Here is a 13,615-nt window from a genome sequence, read left to right on the forward strand (position 1 = left end):
TTCTGCCGCCTTGTTAGCAGGGAGCTGGATCGGAAGTGAAGCCCCTTGGACACAAATGGATGCCCATATGAATGCTACTATGCCACAAGTTCACCCCTGCCAGGCTAATTCTTAATGGACTGTATGTCACCCATGGATAACATTTTGAGGAGCACTGAATGCATTAAAAATTGACAATCAAGTGTGAGAAAGAATACATTCAAATGGGATGGGTGAGAGGTTTTATCCTTGTTAAACATTTTGAGGTGGTGGCAAAAAGGCTAACTTAACATCTGGGATCAAAACTTGCTTCTACTTTCTTATTGGCTGAAGCCCTGTAGAAAGGTAGGTAACGCCTCTGAAATTTTGTTTGCTCATAGGCAAACTGGGGAGAACAGTACCTGTGACACTGTCATCCACAAATGCTGAGCATTAAAGAGACAGCATTTGTAAAGCACCTGGGGTGCAGTAAATAATTGTTAATTTCCTCTTAAGAAAAGGCCCAGAACCAGTGGATGGAAGATTTCTCTCTCTCTCTCTCTCTCTACCTCTCTTTTTATCTCTCTTTCTGTAACTCTGCCTTTTAAAATTAATAAATAAATCTTTAAAAACAAAAATGGGAAAGTTTAAATCTCTTTACTGGAAAGAGTTGGTTACTACTGTGACTATTTTATCTAATTTTTTAAAGATTTATTTATTTATTTGAAAGGCAGAGTTACAAAGAGGCAGAGGCAGTGAGAGAGAGAGAAAGGTCTTCCAGACACTGGTTCATTCCCCAAATGGCCGCAATGGCCGGAACTGCGCCCATCTGAAGCCAGGAGCTAGGAGCTTTTTCCGGGTCTTCCCCCAATGGGTGCAGGGGCCCAAGGACTTGGGCCATCTCCACTGCTTTCCCAGGCTTTTCCACCAGAAAGCTGAATCAGAAGTGGAGCAGCCAGGCCGGCGCCATGGCTCAATAGGCTGATCCTCCACCTGCGGCACTGGCACACGGGGTTCTAGTCCCAGTCGGTCGGGGCGCCAGATTCTGTCCCGGTTGCCCCTCTTCCAGGCCAGCTCTCTGCTGTGGCCCGGGAGTGCAGTGGAGGATGGCCCAAGTGCTTGGGCCCTGCACCCCATGGGAGACCAGGAGAAGTACCTGGCTCTGGCCTTCGGATCAGCGCGGTGCGCCAGCCGTGGCGGCCATTGGAAGGTGAACCAATGGTAAAAGGAAGACCTTTCTCTCTGTCTCTCTCTCTCTCACTGTCCACTCTGCCTGTCAAAGAAAAGAAAAGAAGTGGAGCACCCAGAACAGGAACCAGAGCTCATATGGAATGCAGGCGCTGCAGGCGGTGGCCCCAGAGAAGATTTATTTTTAAAAACAATGTTAAGTACTTTGTGTGCATAAACATCAATCCCAACATTCTGGCCACCTAACCCTGATGACTTGATTGTTTTGCCTGTCATCCCGTGCTAGATTCTCTTCCTCGTTGCTTAACTGTCTCTATGTTATCATTTCCAAACCTCAGTGTATCTCTGAGCAAACTCTCAAGGAATGATAGTGCTCTCTCCACCCTTCAAGCGTGTCCTATTGTACTTCAGCAAGGCCAGCGGCAGGCTAGCCTTGGCCTATTGATCATGTTATCAGTGCTGACTGGCTGACCTGTGGAACCTCAGTTAATCGAACTGCCACTGTAAAAACTCTAAATAGGGCACACTCTGCTTTTTTCCTGTTCTTCCATAAACAAACCTTGGAAGTCTGGCTGTTTGTCATGTCTTCCAGGGGTTGATTTAAATGATCTCTGCAAACATGATAAGCAACACATCACCTATGTGTCTATCTTCCTTGATAGATTCTAGAACTATAGCTTGCTTTCTTGCTTTTCTTTTCTTTCTTTTAAAGGTATTCATTTTTTTTGGCCCACTATAGCTTTGTTTCAAAACTGTATTTAGAGGGATGGGCATTGTGCCCCCGAAGGTTAAGCCCCAGCTTGCAGTGCCTGCATCCCATTTCAGAGCCCCAGTCCTCCAGTTCTGGTACAGTACCCATATGCTAGACCCAAGTTGAGTTCCAGGCTTCTGGCTTTCGTCTGGCCCCAGCCACGGCTGTTGTGGGCATTTGGGAAGTGAACCAGTGGATGAAAGATTCCTCTCTCTTACTCTTGCTCTGCCTTTCAAGTAGATGAAAGAAATAAAACTGAATTTAGATTTTTACATTTAAATTGGATTAAATATTATTATTAAATGTTAAATATTTCTATTTAAATGTTTCTCTTGGGGCCTATGCTGTGGCATAGTAGGCTAAGCCTCTGCCTGCAGTGCTGGCATCCCTATGAGACCTGGTTCATTTCCCGGTTGCTCCTCTTCCAGGCCAGCTCTCTGCTATGGCCTGGGAAAGCAGTGGAAGATGGCCCAAGTGCTTGAGCCTCTGCACCCACGTGGGAGACCCAGAAAAAAGTACTGGCTCCTGGCTTTGGATCGACCCGGCCTGGGCTGTTGCGGCCATTTGAGGAGTGAACCAGCCGATAGAAGACCTTTCTGTCTGTCTCTCCCTCTCGCTGTAACTCTTTCTCAAATAAATAAATCAGAATTTTAAAAAATTGTTTTTAAAAAAAGAAAACCTTAGATTTGTGGAAAACTTAGGGATTGACCCAGCGAATGGAAGACCTTTCTCTCTGTCTGTAACTCTACCCCTCAAATTGAAGAACCTTAAAAATCAAACCAAGATGGAGTGACTTAAGCTAACACTATTTTTTTTTTTTTTTTTTGACAGGCAGAGTGGACAGTGAGAGAGAGAGACAGAGAGAAAGGCCTTCCTTTTGCCGTTGGTTCACCCTCCAATGGCCGCCGCGGCCAGCGCGCTGCAACCAGTGCACCGCACCGATCCGAAGGCAGGAGCCAGGTGCTTCTCCTGGTCTCCCATGGGGTGCAGGGCCCAAGCACTTGGGCCATCCTCCACTGCACTCTCTGGCCACAGCAGAGAGCTGGCCTGGAAGAGGGGACTAGAACCCGGTGTGCCAGCGCCGCAAGGCGGAGGATTAGCCTAGTGAGCCGTGGCGCCGGCCTTAAGCTAACACTATTAAAAACAAGAAGTCACCTTTGCCCCAAATAAAATTAAAGTTTAAAAATTATAGCCCTAAACTTTTTCCCCCAAAGCTAAAATTAGGTGCAGCTATAAAAATAAGGGACCCTATGCTTAGCTAGCTGCGACACTTGTGCCTGGCTGTGCTAAGACCTAACCCAGTTTGTATGCCTCCTAATACTCAAATAACGGTGTGGGAAGTGGGATGCTGCTCTCCCTCCAGGGGAATGAAGGGAGCGAGACGTCATCCCCCTCAGGGTGAACAAGATGACACTGACAGGAAAAGGAGCTACTAAAGAAGTAAACAACAAAATGGCGACGAGGTGCATGCCTCCCATGTGATCCCGTAGCTGATTGGATAGAAGACGCATGCCTTTCACATAATCAGCTCACGGATTGGACTGCTGTGTGCATGCCTCCCATGTGATCCCGTAGCTGATTGGATAGAGGACACATGCCTTTCACATGATCAGCTCACGGATTGGACTGCTGTGTGCATGGACACTATAGTGCTTTTGATTGGTCGCTGCAGGTATATAAACCATGTGGCTTTGTACTGGGGGCGCTCTCTGGAGTTCAGGAGGCCCGTCTGCGCAGACGCCAAATAAATCCTCTTGCTTTTTCATCAGCTGGTCTGGACTCTTGAGTCTTTGGGGTGTGCCTCTCGACGTGTTAGCATCCTCACTCAGAGGGTCTAACAAAATAAATAGAAATCTTAAAAAAGAATTTTTTTTTCTTTTTTCAGTATTTAGTCCTATACAAAACACTTTCTTGTGGATCTGATTGTGTGGCATGAGCTTTTTTTTCTTAACTTTATTTATTTGAAAGAGAGAAAGAGACATTTACTAGTTCATTCCTCAAATAGACTGGGCCAAGTGCAAACCAGGAGCCTGGAATGCAATCCTGGTCTCCCAGGTGAGTGGCAAAGACCCAGCTACTTGAGCCATCACTGCTGCCTATCAGGATACCTATTACGTGGAGCCAGGACTCAAGCCCAGGCACTCCTATATGGAATGCAGGCATCCCAAACAGTGTCTTAACCACTGTGTTGCATGTCTGCTCCTGGCATGACCTTCTTACATTAGCATAGCCTTTTTTTTTTTCTTAAGCACATTATTCTTGTTATATTACTCTAGCAATAACTGCATTATAAACCATTGAATTAGTAAGTGAATACGTTATTTTTTCCACATTAACCCTTTATCTCCTTATGAGGGAGTGTGGACTGGATAATCTGAGTGACAGAAGGGATGAAGAATTTGGTTTGGAACCAAGCAGGCACTTGTGAGTTATCAGCTTGAGTGAGTTTCTTCATTTCCCAAAGCCTGGGTTTCCTTATCCACGGAAGGGTTATAACACCCCTCTCATTTACCAGCTGTAAGGACTTGATGATGTTGTACATCATACAGCAGCTTGCAGCAAGAAGAGGCTCTCAACTTTACGAATTCATTATGGCTTCTTGTGTGTTCATGTTGTCTTTCACACTGAGTTGCAAGCTCCTCAAAGGCAGTGTAGGTCTATTGCATCCCCTGGGAAGCCAGCACAGCACAGATGAGAAGTAAATTCCCACTGACCGTATAACTGTTTTCCCATCATTCCCAAAGTTAACACCTGGTTTAAATTTTAATGAAAGCTACCCATGAGCTGATACTGACTCAGGGTTGCAACCTAAGCCACCCAAGTTGAGAAATGTTTTAGCTTAAAAGCAAACCAGAAAACAAAGATAAAAATAAACACTCTTTGTTTAACGAGGTTCTTACAAGCCTACTCCCCCCGCACTGGGAGAGTTTAACACTGATGAAGATAAAGTTAAAAAGTGATTAAGCCAGGCCAGTGCTGTGGTATAGTAGGCTAAGTCTCCATGTGCGCTAGTCAAGTCTCAGCTGCTCCTCTTCCAATCCAGCTCTCTGCTTATAGCCTGGGAAAGCAGTAGAAGATGGCCCAAGCCGGCGCCGCGGCTCACTAGGCTAATCCTCCGCCTTGCGGCGCCGGCACACCAGGTTCTAGTCCCAGTCGGGGCGCCAGATTCTGACCTGGTTGCCCCTCTTCCAGGCCAGCTCTCTGCTGTGGCCAGGGAGTGCAGTGGAGGATGGCCCAAGTGCTTGGGCCCTGCACCCCATGGGAGACCAGGAAAAGCACCTGGCTCCTGGCTCCTGCCTTCGGATCAGCGCGGTGTGCCGGCCGCAGCGCGCCAGCTGTGGCGGCCATTGGAGGGTGAACCAACGGCAAAGGAAGACCTTTCTCTCTGTCTCTCTCTCTCACTGTCCACTCTGCCTGTCAAAAAAAAAAAAAAAAAGAAGAAGAAGATGGCCCAAGTGCTTGGGCCCCTGAACCCACATGGGAGACCAGAGAAAGCTCCTGGCTCCTGGCTTTGGATCGATCCAGCTCTGGCTTTTGTGGCCATTTGAAGAGTGAACCAACAGATGGAAACCTTTCTCTCTATCTCCCCCTCTGTCTGTTTGTAACTACCTCTCAAATAAACAAACACAAAATCTTACCCAAAAAAGTGAATACACAGGCTGGCATAGCAGGTAAACTGCCACCTAAGATGCCAGCATCCCTGTGGGCACTGGTTTGTGTCCAGCTGCTCCACTTTCTGGTCCAAGAATAATGTTAATTTTTATGTGAGAAACAGAGAGACCGAGATCGCCCATGTACTAGCTCACTCCCCAGATGCTCACCATGGCTGGGGCAGAGCCAGGGTGAAGGTAAGAGACAAAAACTCAGTCTGGGTTTCTCACTTGGGTGTCAGGGACCCAACCGCTTCAGCCATCATCTGCTGTCTCCTAGGGTGCACAGTACCAGGAAGCTGGAGCAGAGCCGTGACTAGAACCCAGGCGCTCCGATATGGGATGAAGGCCTCACAAATAGGGTCTTAACTGCTACGCCAAAGTCCTGCTCCAGATCTAATGTTATTTATTTATTTTTAAATATTTACTTATTTTATTTTGAAAATCACAGTTACACAGAGAGGCAGAGAGACCTTCCATCTGCTGGTTCACTCCCCTTTGGCTGCAACAGCCAGTTATGGGCCTGGTAGAACCCAGGAGCCAGGAGCTTCTTCCAGGTCTCCCATGTGGGTACAGGGGCCCCAGGACTTGGGCCATCTTCCACTGCTTTCCCCAGGCCGTGAAGAGGGAACTGGATTGGAAGTGGAGCAGCCTAGACAGCAACCAGCATCCATATGGGGTGCTGGGATCGCAGGCGGCATCTTTGCCTGCTTTGCCACAATGACAGTCCCAGGTTTTAATATTTTAAAATCATTGAAGGGGCCGGCGCTGTGGCACAGCAAGTTAACGCCCTGGCCTGAGGCACTGGCATCCCATATGGACGCCAGTTTCATACCCGGCTGTTCCACTTTCGATCCAGCTCTCTGCTATGGCCTAGGAGAGCAGTGGAGGATGGCCCAAGTCCTTGCGCCCCTGCACCCACATGGGAGACCTGGAAGAAGGTCCTAGCTCCTGGCTTCAGATAGGCACAGCTCTAGGTGTTGCGGTCAACTGGGGAGTGAACCAGAGGATGGAAGACCTCTCTTTCCCTCTCTTCTCTCTGTGTAACTCTGACTTTCAAATAAATAAATACATCTTTTTAAAAAATCGTTGAAAATGAACTGAAGGAAGAAAACGTTTCATGGTTTTTACAGGAATTTGAATTTCAATGTCCTTAAATGAATGGTTAGTGGAGCACAGCCACACCCATCGATTTACATTTTGTCTGTGACTGCTATGGATCTACAATGGCAGGGTTGAGACACCTGATGGCCAGGACAGCCTAAAATATTTTCAGTCTGGTCCTTTACTGATGACAGTAGGGGCTTATGAAGAGCTCAGTTAGGAGGCATTGTGGGAGCAATCACATGGCGCTGCCGATTAAGCCTGACCAAAATGACAGCCTCCCCAAAGCACCAGGACTTCGTGGCAGGGCCCGTGGGGGAAAGCCAGTGGGGAGCCTGGCCGGGATTGGCAAAGTCCAGGGAAAGGCGCTAGAGGAGCGGGACTTCGACAAGGCCTGTGCGGTCCCTGGCCAGAGTTTTGGAAGACCTCTTCCAGGAGTGGCTGCAGGACACAAGTGGCGCCAACAACCAAGCAATGCCAGGGCCGTGCTGGGTGCCTTTGAGAGTGGCGTGAGGCCTCGTCCTGCTCTCCAGGGGCTTGCGGGCCCCAAGTCCAGCCAGTGCTGCAGCCGGGTGGGGCGTCCTCCTTGTGCTCCTCAAAGGAAAGATGGCTGTCTTCCTGTTCACTCTGATGTATCCCAGAGCCCATTGGGAGTTCCCTGTCCTCATCATTTCCGCTTTTCAGGAATTGCCACTCTTTTTTTTTAACTTTTATTTAATGAATATAAATTTCCAAAGTACAGCTTATGGATTACAATGGCTTTTTCCCCCCCATAACTTCCCTCCCACCCGCAACCCTCCCCTCTCCCACTCCCTCTCCCCTTCCATTCACATCAAGATTCATTTTCAATTCTCGTTATATACTCTTGCATGCATCTCCTTCCTTCAATGTCCCTTGCCAGTTCCACAGCGACAGTTTCTGGTCCTCCTGAGTAACCCCACGCTCACCTCCAGTCTGTTTGATGCCATTTGGCTCCTTCTTTTGGCAGAACAATCACGGTCCTCATAAAACTATTTAGATCAATAAAGTCCATGGCCTTCAAAAAAACAATCAGTAAGTGGGTATAAAGAATACACATCATTCTTAATATGTCATTGATATTTTCTATTGAATTTCATTTACTCACAGAGGATTCTTTTTTTTAATTAATTAATTTATTTGAAAGAGTTACAGTGAGAGGCTGGCACCGGGGCTCACTAGGCTAATCCTCCGTCTGCAGTGCTGGCACCCGGGGTTCTAGCCCCGGTTGGGGCGCCAGATTCTGTCCCAGTTGCTCCTCTTCCAGGCCAGCTCTCTGCTGTGGTCCGGGAAGGCAGTGGAGGATGGCCCAAGTGCTTGGGCCCTGCACCCACATGGGAGACCAGGAGGGGGCACCTGGCTTCTGGCTTCGGATCAGCGCAGCCATCTGGGGGGTGAACCAATGGAAGGAGGACCTTTCTCTCCGTCTCTCTCACTGTCTAACTCTGCCTGTCAAAAAAAGAAAAAAAAAAAGAAAAGAAAAGAAAAAGAAAAGAAAAGAAAAGAAAAGAAAAGAAAAGAAAAGAAAAGAAAAGAAAAAGAAAAGAGTTACAGTGAGAGGGGGAAAGAGAGAGAGATCGATCTTCCATCTACTGGTTTACTCCCCAGATGGCTGCAACAGCCACGGCTGGGCCAGGCTGAAGCCAGGTGCCAGGAGATTCATTGGGGTCTCCCACATAGGTGGCAGGAACCCAGACACCTGAGCCATCTTCCACTGTTTTTCCCCCAGACACTAGCAGAGAGTTGGATCAGAAGTGGAGCAGCCAGGATTCAAACCTGCACCCATGAGGAATGCTGGTGTGGCAGGCAGCAGCTTTACCCACTCTACCACAGCGCCAGTCCCCAGGATTCTTTTTTGTTTGTTTAAAGATTTATTTATTTATTTAAAAGACAGAGTCTTGGTGAGGGAGAGAGCAAGACAGAGAGAGAGACAGAGAGAGATCTTCCATTCAGGTCACTCCTGAAAAATGCTGCAAAGGCCAGGGTTGGGCCAGGCTGAATCCAGAAGCCATGAGCTTCCTCTGGGTCTCCCACATGGGAGTAGAGGCCTAAGCACTTTGGCCATCCTCTGCTGCTTTCCCAGGCCATTAGCAAAGAGCTGGTTTGGAAGAGGAGCAGCCGGAAGTCAAACCAGGAGGATGGTGCTGCAGGCAGCTGCTTTACCCACTACTCCACAACAGGCCGCAGGAAGGATTCTATAAACATATTCCTTGTTTTCAAATGACTGCGTATTGTACTTCCGTTGTTTGCATGTTTATACATGTTTATACATGTATAACATGTTTATACAGTTGACTCACCCATCCTGCAGCCTAGGATATAACATGTAGCTCATGCATAGTCAAACTGAGATCCAAACGTGGTATATGTTAAGGCTTATAGAGTGCCAGGTTTATCCCTAATGATAAGGTCAATAGAAATACTTTCCTGGGCCGGTGCTGTAGCTCACTTGGCTAATCCTCCACCTGGGGTGCCAGCACCCCAGGTTCTCGTCCCGGTTGGGGCGCCGGGTACTAGTCCCGGTTGCTCCTCTTCCAGTCCAGCTCTCTGCTGTGGCCTTGGGAGGCAGTGGAGAATGGCCCAAGTACTTGGGCCCTGAACTCGCACGGGAGACCAGGAGGAAGCACCTGGCTCCTGGCTTCGGATCGGCACAGCGCACCGGCCATAGTGCTCATTTGGGTGGTGAACCAAAGGAAGGAATTCCTTTTTCTTTGTCTCTCTCTCTCACTGTCTTACTCTGCCTGGCAAGGAAAAAAAAATTTTCCTGCACAGCTTCAGTAAATTATCTGTTTAAAATTCAGTATTAATGTTCTTTCTGGTGTAGTGGTGGTTATTAGGGGCCAGGGATTGGGAGATGGAGGGAAGTAGAATTAGTATTTATGGGTGCAGAGTTTTGGTTAGAGCTGATGAAAAATTTTAGGTGTAGTGGTGATGGTTACTCAACGTTGTAGATGTATTTAATGCCACTGAAAGGTTTACATGATAAGTATGTTGAATACATATTTTGTCATAATAAACCCAGTCTCGCCCTCATAAAAAATCTCTTTGAGTTATTTCAAAAGTTTCATAAATAAATACATAAAAAGTTTAAGAGTTTGTACAAAGTGGAATTCAAAGTTTATTTTTGTGCAAAATTTTTTGAAATCTACTCATATTTTTGTTTTTCTTTTTTTAAGGTTTATTTTATTCATTTGAAAGGCAGAGTTACAGAAAAAGAGAGGGAGGGAGAGACAGAGAGAGAGATCTTTCATCTGCTAGTATACTCCCCAAATGGCTGCAACAGCCAGCACTGGGCCAGGCTGAAGACAGGAGCTGGGAGCTTCATCCAGGTCTACCACATGGATTTAAGAGCCCAAGTACTTGGGCCATCTTCTGCTGCTTTTTCCAGGCCATTAGTAGGGAGCTGGACTGGAAATGGAGCAGCTGGGACATGAACCAGTATCACAGGCGACGGTTTAACCAGCTGCACCACAACGCCGGCTCCCATGTTTTGTTTTCGTTTGTTTCTTTGTTTATTTTAAAGACATATTTTATTTGAAAGGCAGAGTGACAGATAGAGTGAGACAGAGAGAAGGGAGGGTGAGTGAGCTTCCATTCATTGGTTCATTCCCCAAATGGCAGTAAAAACCAGGACTGGACCAGGCAGAAGCCAAGAACCCAGAACTCCATCAGGGCCTCCCCTGTGGGAGACAGAGGCCCAAATACTTGAGTTATCTTCCACTGCCTTCTCAGGAGCATTAGCAGGACGATATATCAGAAACAGAGCAACCAGGACCTGAACTGGTGCTCAAATATGGAATACGGACTTAACCTGCTACACCACAATGTCAACCCTTATTCATAGTTTTTAAATAATACACATTGCTGTGAACTTTTTAAAATAACATTTATTTATTTGAAAATCAGAACAACAGAGAGAGAGAGAGCCATCAGTTGGCTCACTTCCTAAATGCCTAAAGTACCTGGGGCTGGGCCAGGCCAAAGCCTAGAGCCAGGAACTCCATCCAAGTCTCTCATGTGGGTGGCAGAGGCTCAAATACGTGGGCCAAGCCCATTGGCAGGAAGCTTGATCAAACCATTGTATCACTACACCCACCCTTCTATGAACCTTTTGCAGAACTCCTTAAACAAGTACAAATTCATATATTGACTATGTTGCATTATCGGGATATTACAAACATCACAGAAAATTCTTATTAGCCAAATTGGCTCGTATTGAACTTTGTTAGCTGCTTCAGTCTTTATCCAGCATGAATTGTTTAAAAATTCCAATAGAATATATTTCATACATTATATTCCTATAGATACAAAATAAAAGGTTGATAATTATATCTTTATTTTAAAAATTCCTACTACCTTGATATAACCACTGTTAAAATAAGGGAGTGGGACTGGCATTGTGGTATAGCAAGTAAAACTGCTACCTATGACATGGGTATCAACCAAGCACTTAGGTCATCCATCTTCTACTGATTTCCAAGGTGCACTAACAGGTAGCTGGATTGGAAGTGGAGTAGCTGGGACTTGAACCCACACCCATATGGGATGCTAGCACCACAGGCAGTGGCTTTACCCACTAAGCCACAACTCTGGCCACAAGAATTAAATATTGTTTAAACTGCTGAATTAAGTTTCAAATATGTCCACACTTCCATGGCAATAGAAAGTTATCCTTATTAGAGGAATTAGTTTAAAGGTGCCGTACCTCCGGAGAGATTGAGCCAGTTTGCCTAACTAAAGGGAAAAGTACTTCCTCCTTTTCTTATCTGGGAAATTTGCCTTCAGCATTTAATTTAATTAATGTCCTCGATTTAGTATTTACCTGGTTTTTCAAGACGTAAATCCATTCTACACATATCAGTATTAGTATGTCCTGACCAATGCTGAGGACTGTAAAGATGAATGCAAGGTTTTCCATGATGAAGTGTCAAACTGTCTCTCTAGCTTTATTATTATTATTATTAGATATTAGATATTAGATTAGATATTAGATATATAGATAATATTAGATATTATTATCTAGGACAGGACTGCTCAGCCTTGGCAGTACTGACATTTTGGTTGGATAGTTCTTCGTTGTAGTGGGTGTCCTATGCAGCATCCTTAGCCTCTACTCACTGAGATGAATGGCAAGCCCAAGTCATGACAGTAAAAATGTCCCTAGATGCTGCCAATTGTCTTGGGAGAGGGGTATGAAATCATTCTTGCTTGAGAAACACTGTTCTAGAACCACACAGATGACTCAATTTTCCTTAAACCATGAAGTTATGTGTCTTAAATTATTGTCTTCACAGCTTTGCATGGTTGTAGAAGTACTTTATATTTGGGGCTGGCACCATGGCACAGTGGGTTAGTCCTCTGCCTGCAACGCTGGCATCCCCTATGGGCACCGGCTGCTCTTCTTCCAATCCAGCTCTCTGCTATGGCCTGGAAAAGCAGTAGAAGATGGCCCAAGTCCTTGGGCCCCTGCACTCAAATGGGAAACTGGGAAGAAGCACCTGGCTCCAGCCATTGTGGCCATTTGGGGAGTGAACCAATGGAAGGAAGACCTTTCTCTCTGTCTCTCCCTCTCAATGTCTGTAACTCTACCTCTCAAATAAATAAATAAAATCTTAAAAAAAATAAGTACTTTACATTTTTTAAAGATTTATTTATTTATTTGAAAGGCAGAGTTACACAATGAGAGAGGGTGAGACAACTGTCCACAACAGCGGGCTGAGCCAGGCCAAAGCCAGGAGCCAAGAGCTTCTTCTGGGTCTCCCATGTGGGTGCAGGGGCCCAAATACTTGGGTCATCTTCTGCTGCTTTCTCAGGCTCTTTAGCAGGGAGCTGGATTGGAAGTAGAGCAGCTGGGACTTGAACTAGCACCACAGGCTCTGGCTTTACCTGCTATGCCACAGCGCCAGGCCCCATATTTTACATTTTTTAAGATCCACATTCTCTATGAAGACTGCCCCGACATGGGTAATCCATTGGTGAACCATCTCTGCCTGGCCCTGCTTTTTTGAGGCCTATGGGCTTGCAGATATTAGGGGGATATCAGATAGTCACGGTAATACATGTATAGTTACAAACTAAGACAGGTGCCCCAAAGGAAGTTGAAACAGAAACTTGGTTCTATAAAAATGTATGAAAAGGAAACAGTCACAGCTTTGGGGGAACGAGGTGGCAGTAGCACGGGGGAGCTGAGAGACAAGGTCAAGACGGGCTTCCCTGAGAAAATGAGCGGAGATCTAAAGAATCAAGCATCTGCAACTAGAAGTGAGGGGCTTTCCAGGCCTCGCAGAGCTGAGGAACACCTCACAGTCTAGCGGAGAAAGGGTCCTAGAGAGAGTGCTTTCCGTGTGACCGTGGAAACATAAGACATTGCAGAGGGTGGTGGAGAAGCGCCGAGGAGGGCTATGAGCTCATTTTGGAGAATTCGGAAAAGATCTCTAGATAAAGGCTTCAGCTCTCTCAGTTCAGAGATGTAGAAACTGAAACTCACGCAGCCTGCCTAAGGTCACACAGCTTATGAGGAGCAGGGGCCTGACTCAACACCAAGTCTCCCCAACCCGGCTAGCGTGTCCTTTCCACTCCCCTGCCTCCTTCCTGGAGCCAGGGCACTTCACTGCTTTCTCCTGTTCAGTACTGACATCATTCTAAAAACGTAGACTACATATGGCAACAACACTTCCCATAATCCTAAGACAGCATGTGTCATTTTACTTAAATACTTTTCCATTTTTCAAATGATTTGAGGGGCCGGCGCTGTGGCATAGTAGGCTAAGTCTCTGCCTCCAATGCCAGCATCCCAAATAGGTGACGGTTCGAGTCCCAGCTGCTCCTCTCCCAATCTAGTTCTCTGCTATGGCCTGGGAAAGCAGTAGAAGATGGCTCCAGTGCTTGGGCCCCTGCACCCGTGTGGGAGACCTGGAAGAAGCTCCTGGCTTCAGATAGGTCCAGC

The sequence above is a fragment of the Oryctolagus cuniculus genome, chromosome 5, assembly GCF_051225735.1.
Source record: "Oryctolagus cuniculus isolate XC-2025 breed Fujian yellow rabbit chromosome 5, ASM5122573v1, whole genome shotgun sequence".
Classification (NCBI taxonomy): domain Eukaryota; kingdom Metazoa; phylum Chordata; class Mammalia; order Lagomorpha; family Leporidae; genus Oryctolagus; species Oryctolagus cuniculus.